This window comes from Heterocephalus glaber, unplaced genomic scaffold (assembly GCF_053883595.1).
Source record: "Heterocephalus glaber isolate CG9 unplaced genomic scaffold, H.glaber_assembly_v1.0 deba00000621, whole genome shotgun sequence".
Classification (NCBI taxonomy): Eukaryota; Metazoa; Chordata; class Mammalia; order Rodentia; family Bathyergidae; genus Heterocephalus; species Heterocephalus glaber.
The window spans coordinates 6602702-6616322 of NW_028258153.1; the positions used below are offsets into that span (position 1 = coordinate 6602702).

Consider the following 13621-nt stretch of genomic DNA (forward strand, 5'->3'; position numbering starts at 1 on the left):
AGGAAGCATTGTTAACAAAACCAATAATCAAAAGATCTGAACTACTGCTTTCCAACTCTTTGAAAGAAAGTGAGGAAAATAGATCAAAGGGCACCATTTTCCAGCTTGCAAAAGAGATCACCTCTAAAGATAGGTAGAGTCAAGTGAATGACTCAAAGAAATCTTGCCCTGGACTTCAGGGTGAAGAAGCCTCTAAGGCATTTGTGTTATCTACCTAATCACCAAGGCAATCTTACCTTGCAGGAGGACAAAGCTATTTTACTCAAAATTCACCCTAAAATTTCTTTTCTTTTTGGTACCCGAGATTGAACTCATGACCTTGTGCTTGTAAGGCAGGCACAGCACCACTGAGCTAAATCCCTGGCTCCACCCTAAAATTTTTATGTCTCTGAAGCTTACAGGTTAAACTTATACCCATCACTTAGCAACCACAATTTACATGTTTGTAAAGGCACACATTAGTTTTTTTACATGTACAAGAAAGAAGAGAAAGGCTGACTAAAACCTCTTTTTCTTAGTTAGAAATCACTTCTCTGATAGCTATTCTCCTCTGTGAAAGGTGAACAGTTGCTGAAAGTTGCTTCAGTTTGACTTCCTGCTGAGAGGGCTGGTTTAGTGATTAGGTAGTTTAGATAGCCAGGGAGTTTTAAAGTTAACTCTCAGAGAGTAGGGATGAGAAAACTTGGGAGAGGGTCTCAACTTAGACCTTGTCCCAGCAAAGATTTGTCAGACATCTAGAGTTATTGTTGTCATTTATCTACCTTACCAGCAGAGAGAGAAAAGTCCAAACCTGTAGCTCAACTCCTAGTGGGGGCTTAAGAGAGGGCTCTAACAGTGTTGTCTCTGATCACTCTGGGACAGAGGATATCAGAAGACTGTTGAGAGAGTTGCCTCTCACCTCATTGAGGAGTGTAGGTAGGAACAATAGATAAGTGAAGATTTCTGCTGGTTACACACTTGGGCTATTGGGACACAGCTTCTAATGAGGAACTACTAGCCTTGGCCATGACCCCTCATTTGTCTTCTCAGCTTTCACTGGTTCCACACAACCAGAGATTTGTCTTCAGAAAGGAATTTAGCTGCCTATCTGGTCAAAATTCCATTGGCTTCAGTGGAGATTGGCAAGGAGGTGCTGGGGAAAATTGTCCTCTGCTTTAAGGGTGGCAGCTTGTTCTAATAGTGTTTAATTAGCTGACAGAGTAACCACTGTTTGTTTTAGTGTTCTATAAGGGACAGATAAAAGCCCAAGATGTATTATCTATCTAAGATGATTTCCCTGTCTTTGGTGTTAACAAATGCTCATTTTCTACAGGCTCAACTTAAAGGTTCTTAAGAGAAAAGAGTGGGACATTTCAGGATTCCTTTCTCTTAAATACTACATGCCTCTAAAAAAAGGAAAGTACAAAGTGGCAGGGAAAGATCAGAAATGAGATCAGAAAAAGGAAGTCTTTTCTTTTTATACTCATGTTGAGTTATTAAGACAAACTTGCTCACTCTCAGCTGGAAAGGTGAGAATGGGGAATCTCAAGAGCTAAGATTGCCTCCTCACCAGCAGGTCAGACCAGAAAGGAAACTGAGGCAGAATAGGCTCAATGTTCCCTTTAGGAGGGGCCAGGGATTTAGCTCACTGGTTTTGACACCTGCTGCGTAAGTGCAAGGACACAAGTTTGATCCCTGGTACCAAAAAAAAAGTAAATATTCCCTTTAGGGGATAGAAGGGTGATTTGAGCCAGTTTGTCACAGTGAAACCTGTCCCACAAGTCTTAAGAATGGCTGCCAACCTATTATTGCCTTTTAACTGTCAGATGGGGTCCCATGATTTATTAATAGGCATGCATATTTTCTAAATCTGAACTAGATTTCACAAAAAGATCCATTTTGTGGCATTTCATATCAAAGTTCACTAGGAGACAATCTAACATTACTTTTACCTAGAGCTGCTGCCTAAGATAACAAACCACAACATTTGAATAGGTCAAACAAGGAACACTAGTAAGTTCAGCAACCAAGTCCAAATACAACATATACAAAACAAGAATAAAATACCCCATCAAAGAGACATCATAACTGGGCCAGGGATGTATATCAGTGGCACAGCACCTGCCTGGGAAGTGAGAGGTCCTGAGTTTGATTCCCAGTACAAAAACAAAACAAAATAAAACAAAACAAAACAAAAAAACCCCATCATAATCTTCCCATGTCCTCAATTGAAATTTACCATCATTTTAAACAAAAGACAATGCATAAAAGAGACAAGGCATAAGAATTAAAGGCATAAGGAATTGATAAACAAAAATGATAATTTTTGATTACCTAAGTCACAATCTAGAATACATGAAACAAAACCAAACTCTTAACTCTGTCCAATTATCTTGGTGATATCTCCAAATATGATATAGGAAATGATATAGGGAAAATATTATAATTCCCAACCTATTAGATGTCAGACACACTGAGTTTGTGTTCCCCAAAATTGAAGAACGAATTCTAAGGAACAATGGAGATTAAGAGTAGGAAATATTTATTGAGAGGGAAAGATACAGCTCCTGAGAGGCAGAGGGGGCCTGAAAGTGGGTTGCTGAGGACCTCACTTTTTAGGGGAATTTTTATAGAGTACAACCACATGGGTATAACATGGGTTATACCTATGATCAACCAATACGATTATAAGTATAATTGCTTAGGTAACATTGATCCAATGAGGAAGCAAGTCACGTAGCAAGTGTACATGGAGGGAACAAAGAACTTTTCAGGAATGGATGAGTTCAAGGGTTTTGATCATTCACCAAGGTGACTGATGTCTATCTAGACTTCATTAGACCAGGTGTTACCACTTATCTTGAGGCCTGGCCTCAAACAGATGTGCCTTTGGCCACAGTTGTAATGTGTTTTTACTTTTTTCATGACTTTCTTGAGGGTCTAGCCCTGTCTAACTGCCTATAATATTTCTGCCTACCTTAGCTATCTATAATAACATGATGAAGGAGTTGGGAGGTTTTAGTGTCATTGAGTAGATTAGATGCTACAAAGGTCATCTCATAACATATCTGAAATGGACTGAGATTAAATTGGGACTTGGGGGCTATCCAAAGTCTCATTAAGGCAATTAGAAGTAGATCTAGCTACTTACAGTGGGTTTTTTGACATAGCTTGGCTAAGTCCTGTTTGAGGGTTTGATTGGCTTTTTCAGTCTTTCCTGATGATTGGGATGTCTATGCAGTTTGGAGATAATATTTATTTTTAGTGCCTTGGTAACTCCTTGTATGATCTGGGAGGTGAAAGTGGGTCTATTATCACTCTGGATAGACCTAGGCAGTCTAAACCTAGAGATTATTATTAATATTATTATTATTTTTTAGAGATTATTTTTTTAAGGAGAACTTTTATTACCTCTAGAGCCTGATTTGACCTGGTAGGGAAGGCCTTTATCTACTCAGTAAAAGTGTTAATGTATACTAGGAGGTGTGAATATCCCTTATATTTAGGCATATGAGTGAAATCTATTTGTCAAGAGGAAGACCCATGCCTTCCTAGGTAATGAGGGAGGATGAGTCAGTGGGATATGGCAGGCACAGACAGGATATGTCTTATAGACCTTGGTTATAACATTATGGATTTTAGGCCCATAAAGAGTTTATGTGTTAGGCACTTCTGGAACTAAGCTGTTGTGGGGCTGGGCTCTCTCACCTCCAGAGGCCTCCTGTAGTCTCTGAGCCTCCCTGCCCCTTCTCCCTTCTACACCCCCTAGGCTTGGTTGCTCTTTCCCCAAAGCAGCCTTCATGAGCGCCAGGCTGCCAGTGTCATCTCCAGGGCCACAGGGCCACAGCCGTTACTGCTGTCACTGCTCCTGCTGGGGGCAGTCCCAGGCCTGTGCTAGGGAAGCACCATCTACTTGCCAGGCCTGGCACTGGTCAACTTCTGCAAAGAAGAAAAGGAGAGTGACTAGTGCAAGGCTGAAATAGAACTATTTGTGAACAGCCTTGACTTGGTGGAATCTGTTCTTCCTTATGAATAAACAATGTTTGATTGTTGCCAAGCGTCAAAAGGAAAATGTCCGTCTAAAAATCTTGGTCAAGTATTATTTGGAGGAAGAATTGAACCTTCACCATATAAGTTTATGTTTAATAAAGAGGAAACCTGTAAGTTTGTTTGTATGAAGACATATCTTACAGAGAAACCTGAAGACAAACAAAAGTTCAATTTCTTGAAAAAAGCATGTTACTGAATTATCAACATCATTGGATTGTGGATAATATGCCTGTCACTTGATGTTATGATACTGAAAATGGTCAGAAGTTCTGCAGTTCTGGATTTCCTATTGGCTGTTGCATTATAGATAAAGGCCATGCAAAAGATGCCTGTGTTATTAATTCAGAATTCCATGAGAGAGATAATTTTACATCTTCAACCATGCTGACATCAAAATATACTATCATGTTGTTGAGACAGGGCCCATAGGAGCAAGATTAATGGCTGCTAAACTTGAACCAAAAAGCTTCAAACATACTTATATAAATAAACCAGACTGGTCCGGGCCTCCCATTGTGATAAGTAAGAAGGCCTCTGGGGAGATCAAAATTGACTATATTTAGTCTATAAGTTTCCAGAGACACAAAAATATCAGATGGGCATCTAAATGGAACCATATTCTGGAGTCTGTGTCTCACACCCACATTCAGTGGTTTAGCATAATGAATTCTCTCATTATGGTTATCTTCTTATCTGGAATGGTGGCTATGATTATGATGCAGACACTGCATAAAGATATTGCCAAAAACAATCAGATGGATTCTATAGAGGATGCCCAGAAAGAATTTGGCTGGAAACTATTTCATGGTGACATATTTTGTCCTCCAAGAAAAGGGATGCTTCTGTCAGTCTTGCTAAGATCTGTGATACAGATTTTAATTATGACTTTTGTGATTCTATTTTTTGCCTGCCTGAGGTTTTTGTCCCCTGCCAACTGAGGGGGACTGATGATGTACGCTGTGGTCCTGTGGGTGCTGTCTGGCACTCCTGCAGGCTACATTGCTGCCAGATTCTGTGTGTTTTGGAGGTGAGAAGTGGAAAAAAATGTTTTATTGACATCATTTTTTTGTCCTGGGATGGTGTTTGCTGACTTCTTTGTTCCTTTTTTTTTTTTTTTTTTTTTGGTACAGGGGTTCAAACTCGAGTCCTTGCACTTGCACAGCAGGCAGCGAAACCACTGAGCTGAATCCCTGGCCCAGCTGACTTCTCTGTAATAAATCTAATCATCTGGGGAGAAGGATCAATGGCTATTTCCTTTGGCACACTGGTTGCCATACTGGCTCTTTGGTTCTGCATATCTGTGCCTTTGACACTTATTGGTGCATACTTTGGTTTTAGGAAGAATGCCATTGAAAACCAAGTTTGAGCCTATCAGATTCCATGTCAGATTCCTGAGCAGTCTTTTTACACAAAGCCCTTGCCTGGTATTATCATATCAGGGATTTTGTAATTCAGCTGCATCTTTATACAGCTTTTCTTCATTCTGAAGAGCATTTAATCACACCAGATGTATTACATGTTTGGCTTTCTGTTTCTGGTATTTATCATTTTGGTTATTACATGTTCTGACGCATCTATGCTTCTTTGTTATTTCCACCTATGGTTACCATTGGCAATGGCATTCATTCCTCACTAGCAGTTTCACTGCAGTGTATTTCTTAATATACACTATTCATTACTTCTTTCTAAGGCTGCAGATAACAGGAACAGCAAATACAATTCTGTACTTCAATTATACCATGATAACGGTTTTGATTTTCTTTCCTTTTACAGGAACTATTGGCTTCTTTGCATGCTTTTGTTTGTTTGTTTTTTTGGTACCAGGGATTGAACTTGGGACCTTGCGCTTGCAAGGCAGGTGCCGGAACCACTGAGCTAAATCCCCAGCCCTTGCATGCTTTTGGCTTATTACCAATATATGCTGTGTGGTAAAGGTTGAGTGAAGAAGCCCATTGTGTCCAGTAAAAAAGAAAGTACTTAATTAAAAAAAAAGAGTTTATGTGTTATAGTTGTGGTGGTATTTTGCCCTAGGTGGAAGGCTTTATGTAGGGACTTAATGACTATGATACTTGTGGCAAGAACAGTCAGGGTCTTATATATCACCATTGACCTTTTTTAGTTTTTTCCTCATTATGAATTATTTGAAGCTCTTTGGTACAATATCTTGGTTCTAAGTCACAATCTTGGAAAGGGGTTATGGGTAGAGTGCTGTTAATGGGCTAGAACTATATTAGAGAGTGGCCTTTTTGGCAGAGAAGTCTGACTTAGAATTGCCCTGGGAGACAGGGTCTGTGAAAGCTGGATGTCCCTTGTAGTGGATAACTATTTTCTCTTGTGGGGGATTTACTATCTCGAGGAGGCTGAAGATCTCTGGTCTATGTTTGATTGGAGACTGGTGACTGGTCAAAAGTCTTTTTTCTTTCTAAATGACTGCGTATGCATGTAGAACCAGAAAGGCATATCTGGAGTCAGTATATACTTTACATATACTCAGGGCTGGGGATTTAGCTCAGTGGTTTCACCTCCTGCTGCGCAAGTGCAAGGACCTGAGTTCGATCCCCGGTACCAAAAATAAAAAGTTCCATACATTACATATACTCTATAAATATATATATACCCTCTTCCCCTAGGCAAGGTAAGGGCAACAAGTTTTGTCTTCTGGGTAGAAGTCCTAGGGGGAAGTCTTTTTGCTTTAATGACCTGGGTGGGGCTAACTATGGCATAACCTGTCTTCTTAAAGTCCTCTTTTATGAAATTGATGTCATTAATGAACCATGTGTCATATGGCCTAATGGCTGGTCCCTAAGATCAGGACGGCTAGTATAATTTTGGGCCATGTTTGTTTATACTTGTTTTATCTATGGGTTGGTTGGGAAGATTGTGGCTGGGTTTAGGACAGGGTAAGACTGAAGAGAAATATATGATTTTTTTTTTGGTACTGGGATCGAACTCAGGACCTTGCACTTGAGAGGCAGGTGGCAGGACCACTAAGTTAAATCCCTGGCCCTACATCTGAATTTTTAATGAACACTGATATTTAGTGAGGCTTTCCCCAGTCATCCACAAGTGTCTCTTCAGTTAATAGAGCCTTAACTTGATATGGAGTTAGAACTAGGAGTTTTTGTCTTAAAGTAATCTTAGAAGCTTCCTGGACTAAGAATGCTATAGTTCATAGGCAGCTAGGCCAGCCCTGTGATACTCTATCTAGTTCTTTGGAAAGTTAAGTAACTGGTCAGGTTTTAATTTTTGTTTTATTTCTGCCTAGACATTGAGTTAGTATTCTTATGGCTACTCTTTGTCTCCCAGCCACAAAGAGAGAAAAAGGATTAGTTAGATTTGGGATTCCTAATGCTAGGGCCTGCACTAAGGCCTGTTTTAAGGCTTTAAAAGCTTCTTGAGCAGCTATTGTCTATTTTAGGGATTTGGTTTTTGGTCTTTGGAGCTGTCTCATATAGTGTTGTGGCTATTACTCTGAAGTGGGGTATTTATTTATGGCAGAAGCCTGATGTTTTCAAGAAAGCCTTTAGTAGTTGTTTGGACTCTGGAGGACCCAGGTGGCAGACTGCCTCTGTTCTCTTTGAGGACAGTAGTCTTTGTCTTGGAGTTAAGATGTATCTTAGCAGGGCCGGGGATTTAGCTCAGTGGTTTTGCTGCCTGCTGAGCAAGCGCAAGGACCCGAGTTCGATCCCTGGTACCAAAAAAAAAAAAAAAAAAAAAAAAAAAAGATGAATCTTAGCTAAGTCACCTTTCGTTGAGAAATCTGGGCCTTTTGTTGGGACACCTTATAACCCCAATTTGTTAGAAAATTTAGTCTCAGTGGTGTTCATATCAGCGCATCTTAGTGGGGCTATAAATGAGGAGGTCATCTATGTATTGTAATAGGCATCCCCTTCTGAAGTTTAGTTCTCTCGGGCCTTGAGCTAAATTCCTTGTAAACAAGTAGAAACTATCCTAAAGCCCTGAGGCAAGACAGTCTAAGAAGACTGTTGGAGAAGTCCTATTTGAGGATCTTCTCATTTAAATGTGAACAAATATTGAGAGCTAGGACCTACAGGGATAGAAAGAAAAGATGTCTTTGAGATCAAGGACAGAAAACGATTTAGTGTCACCTGAGATGTGCTAAAAGGGTATATAGGTCTGTTCTTAATGGGTGAATAGGTATCACTGCCTCATCAATATCTCTGAGATCTTGTATGAGACAATATTTTCCTCACGGCTTCACTACTGGTTAAAAAAGGGTGTATCAAATGGGAACTGTCTCAGCCTTCCCAGTGCTGGGATTACTGGTGTGGACCACCACACCAAGCATTTATAGTTGCTTTAGAAAAAAGTTTGGGAGTTCTTCAAAAAGTTAGAAGTTCCACTCACAAGTATATTCCCAAGAGGAATGAAAACATAAATCCACACATATTATACCTTACACAGTGGCAAATATCTGTAATCCCAGCTATTGAGGAGGATGAGGCGGGTGGATCACATTTTCAAGACCAGCCTGGGGTAACCTAGTGAGGCCCTGTCTCAAAATAAAAAATAAAAAAGATGGGCAGGTGAGGTGGAACACATCTGTAATTCCAGCACTCAGGAGGCTGAGGCAGGAGGATCATCATGATTTTGAGGCCAACCTATGATGCATGGTGAACTCAAGACCAGCCTTGAACTACAGAGCAAGACCTTGTCTCCAAATACATACATACATATATACATATATAAACACAAATAACAACAACAAAGAAAAGAAAAAAATCTGGGAATTATAACTCAGTGTTCTCTGGTTCAATATCTAGATGAAGTTTTAAAAAAGAAGACTACAAATTGAATGATTCCAATTATATGAAATGTTCAGCTGGACATGGTGACGCATACATGGAGCCAGCCACCCACTGACTAAAACAGTGAGCCAAAATAAACCTTTCCTCCTTTAAGTCTCTTCCTTTAAGTACTTTGTCCCAGGAAGAAGAAATGGACATTTCTTTTTTCTCTAAGATATGGACATTTCTTTTTTCTTTTCTTTTCTTTTCTTTTCTTTTCTTTTCTTTTCTTTTCTTTTCTTTTCTTTTCTTTCTTTCTTTCTTTCTTTCTTTCTTTCTTTCTTTCTTTCTTTCGACAGGTGCTGTTATGTAGTTCAGGCTTGCCTCAAACTCACTATGTAGTCCAGGCTGGCCTCAAACTTGAGGCAATTCCCTGCCTCAGCCTCCTAAGGGCTGGGATTACAGGCATACACCACTACACCTGGCTCCCATTACCTTTAAACACCTGAAACTTTTTTTTTAAATGGTGCCAATTTTAAATAGTTTTATTGAAGACGTTGCATTTCCACTTATCATATGGTGCTTATAAAGTGTGATGTTATTGTTTCCCTGTGCACGTGTTCCGTATTCAAGTATTGAGAATGCCCAGTACTTTACTATAGCAGTTAAACTTCAACAACTGCCACAGAATTTGCTACAAATTCAGATCTTTCAATGTTTTATTGTGTGGAACAATGCTAAATATATACTTGGCGTTGGCTTAATCAATCTCTTCGGTGCTGGGCCCTGAGGAAGCACCACCAGAGGAAGGAGCTCCCCACCGGGGAAGCCTCAGGGATTCCTCAAGGCACATCACCTGCACTCTGGTACAGCTTGGTAACGATGGATTGCAGACTTTCTCCATCTCCTTCTGCGGATGTTCAAATTCTTCCTTCTCTGCAGTCTGATTCTTATGTAGCCAGTAGATGATTTCATTACACTTGTCAATAATCTTCTGTTTATCTTCATTATTGACCTTGCCCTGAAGTTTCTCATCTTCAACAGTTGCTTCCATATTGAAAGCATAGGACTCTAGTGAATTCTTGGAGGACACCTTGTCCCTCTGCTTCTCATCTTCAGCTTTTTTTTTTTTTTGGTACTGGGGATCGAACTTGGGTCCTTCTGCTTGTGAGGCAGGTGGCAGAACCACTGAGCTAAATCCTCGGTCCCTCATCTTCAGCTTTGTACTTCTCTGCTTCCTGGACCATACGCTCTATGTCCTCCTTGCTCAAATGGCCCACGTCATTAGTGATGGTAATCTTGTTCTCTTGTCAACAGCAGAGACAGTGAGAATGCCATTGCATCAATATCAAAAGTGACTTCAATCTGAGGAACACCATGGGGTGCAGGAGGTATGCCTGTGAGTTCAAACTTGCCAAGCAGGTTGTTATTCTTAGTCATGGCACACTTACCTTCATATACCTGAATAAGCACATGGGGCTGGTTGTCAGAGTAGGTAGTGAAGGTCTGTATGTTCTTGGTAGGAATGGTAGTATTGCACTTGATGAGGACTGTCATGACTCCACCACCATTTTCAATACCAAGAGAAAGAGGAATGATATCCAAGAGCAGCAAATCTTGAACATTTTCAGACTTGTCTCCAGACAGAATGGCTGCCTGAACAGTTGTATCATAAGCAACAGCCATATCAGGGTTGATCTCTTATTCAATTCTTTCCATTGAAGAAGTCTTGTAGAAGCTTCTAGATCTTGGGGATACAGATAGAACCACCCACCACCATGATTTGTGACTTGTCCAGTTTAGAATCTCAAAGAGCTTTCTCCACAGGGTCCATAGTGCCACGGGACAGGTCGGCATTCAACTCTTGGACTTGAAATTGGCAATAAAATGGTTGATGATTTGGTTGTCAAAGTCTTCTCCACCTAAGTGGGTGTCTCCAGCTATAGATTTCACCTTGAAGATTCCATCTTCAATAGTGAGGATTGACACATCAAAAGTGCCACCTCCTAAATAAAAAACCAGCACATTTTCAGCTTCAACCTTTTTGTCTAAGCCTGAAGTAATAGCAGCAGTTTTTGGTTCATTGATAATTTTAAGTACATTAAGACCAGCAATGGTTCCAGCATCTTTGGTAGCCTGATGCTGAGAGTTATTAAAGTAAGCTGGCACAGTAACCACAGCACTGGTAACAGTCTTCTCAAGCTAAGATTCTGTGGGGTTGGGGATTTAGCTCAGTGGTGCTGCATCTGCCTCAAAAGTGCAAGGTCCTGAGTTCGATCCCCACTACAAAAAAAAAAAAAAAAGATAAGCTTCTGCAATTTCCCTCATCTTTGTCAGCACCACAGAAGATACCTCCTCTAGATAGAAGCTCTTTGTCTCTCCTTTGTATTCTGCTTGAACCCTGGACCTGCCTGCATCGTTCACCACCATGAAGGGCCAATGCTTCATATCAGCCTGGACAACAGCATTATCAAATCTACGTCCAATCATATGCTTGGCATCAAAAACTTGGTGGAATTCATTTCAACTTGATTTTTTGGAGCATCTCCTATCTCAAATCGGTCATTTGGTGTCAGTGAAAGCGATGTAACTTGGGGTGGTTCATTTTCCCTGATCACTGATGATTATCTCCACTTTTCCATGCTGGAAGATACCCACACAGGAGTAGTGGTACCAAGGTCAATACCAACTGCAGGTCCTTTTGACATGGTTGCTTGCCTGTAGGTCCAGATCTGCAGGCAAAGAAATCACACAAAAAGCTCCCAAGCTGCTGGTGTATTCAATGAGCAACACCTGAGACTTTAGGGGCTCCATTTCAGATATACCTTAACTGTCCAGAATAGGCAAATCTGTGGACAGAAAGTCATTAGTGGTTGCGTGCTATGGGGTGTGGAAGCAGGGAGTGACGTCAGGTGGGCATGGGCTTTCTTTTTAGGATAAGGGAAATATTCTAAAATTAGATTGTGGTGATGACCACAAAGTTATAGGTACTAAAAACCACTGAACTGAATGGTTTAAAAGAATGAATTTTGTGTTACTTTTATAGGGTAGTTCCTTTAGAAATGGCTTGTCAATCAAAAGTATTCCAGGTTCTTCTTGACTTGAACAAAGAATTGGATGAGACAAACCAATAATGGTGCCAAAAAGTTTATTTGAAAAGTGCGAGGTAAAAGGGTATGAAAGAAACCAGCTCTGCAGAGCAAACTTGGGCTGAACAAAGACAAAAACATGGCACAGGATACCCTGCAGAGTCACTCAGGATAGTGGCTTTCTGTCATGGCCAGTCCTTTTTATGCCATCCACATCTGCTGGGAGCTTTCGAGTAGTTCCACATAAGGGGTCCTCGCATTGCCCTGGGATCTTGTGATCGACAGGTCCCACTCATTTCCCCAGCCAGCTTTGCCACACCCTGTCTCCTATATCATTATGTGAATCATATCCCAGTAAAACTGTTCATTAAAATATATAGGGTTCAAGGAATATCTAAAAAAAGAAATGGCAAACCCTATTGGTGTCATAATATGAAGTATGTAAAATTTGGCAGAATCATTTTGATGATTAGAACAAAGTTTAAAAGTAGTAAATTGTAATCCAGATGCTCTTTTCTGGGCAAGGTGGGGGATTGAGACAGGGTCTCTATGTATTTCAGACTGACCTTGGACTCACTATGTAGCCCACCCAGGCTGGGTTTAAACTCTCTGTGATCCTCCTGCCTTAGCCTACTGAGTGCTGGGATTACAGGTGTCCACCACCACACCCAGCTAGAGGTTCTTTAAGGGGAATGTCCTCAAAGCTGTCCTCTCCCTTTGCCCTCTCCTCCCCTGCTGTTGTCCTGGACTGCTGGTTCCCCTCAACCTCTTCCCAGAGGTGCATTCACCCCATCTTCTTACCACTAGTAGGTCAGGCCCTTCTAGCTGCATAGGGCTACTGCCTACCTGTCTCCCCAGGGTCCTCACCTTCTGGGAGCCCCTGTTCCTCAACCTCTTATCCCCCACCCCCTAGAATCCCTTTCTTGGTGCTGGCCATCTCCTGCTGGCTGCTATGGTTGGAAACAATTTGGCAAGATAGCTCTCAGAAAGACTGACATCTGGGCTGCTATTTATTTTTTAATATTTGTAATGGTTCGGCTTGAACCCAGGGCCTTGTGCATGCTAGGCAGAAGTTTACTATTTTTGAACCCTCTGGAAAGATCTATGGAGGGGTGCGGTGATGCTCCAAAGCCAGTCCAAGCACATAAGAAACAGGTGGACAGCTGGCTCTGTCGGGGCTCGCTATATGTTGAGCTCTGCAGGGATTAACTAAGTCCATCCTCACACTGAGCTTCTCAGGTAGCTACCATTCTCTTCCCCATTTGACAGATTAGAAAATCGGGCACAAAAAGGTTAAGTAACTTGCCTAAGAGCACCCAGTCCATAAATGAAATGTGGACTCTGACCTAGATGGGGGCTTCAGAGTCCTGCCCTGCCCCCAATCCCCCAGTGCTGGGGATCAAACTCAGAGGCTCCTGAAAGCTAGGCAAGCTCTCTACCACTGAGCTACATACCCAGCCCTTTTTATTTTGAGATGAGATCTCACTGGTCCATTAGATTGACAAGGCAGGCCTCAAAAGTTGCTATGTCTTGCCTGAGCCTCCTGAGTAGATAGGATTACAACTCTGCATCACTGGTTCCCCCACCCAACCTCAATCTCTGGGAATCAAACTGAGAGCCTTGGGCGGGGGATTTAGCCCAGTGGTTCCACTGCCTGCCTCGAAAGTGCAAGGACCCGAGTTCGATCCCCTGTACCAAAAGCAAACAAACAAACTGAGAGTCTTTATACTGAGCTAGATCCACAACTCATAAAAA

General features: G+C 41.3%; 1 pseudogene; it reads left to right on the forward strand.

The window, feature by feature from the left end:
* Positions 1–3779: 3779 nt before the first annotated feature.
* On the forward strand, positions 3780–5903 carry LOC101699537 (transmembrane 9 superfamily member 2 pseudogene; annotated as a pseudogene).
* Positions 5904–13621: the final 7718 nt, after the last annotated feature.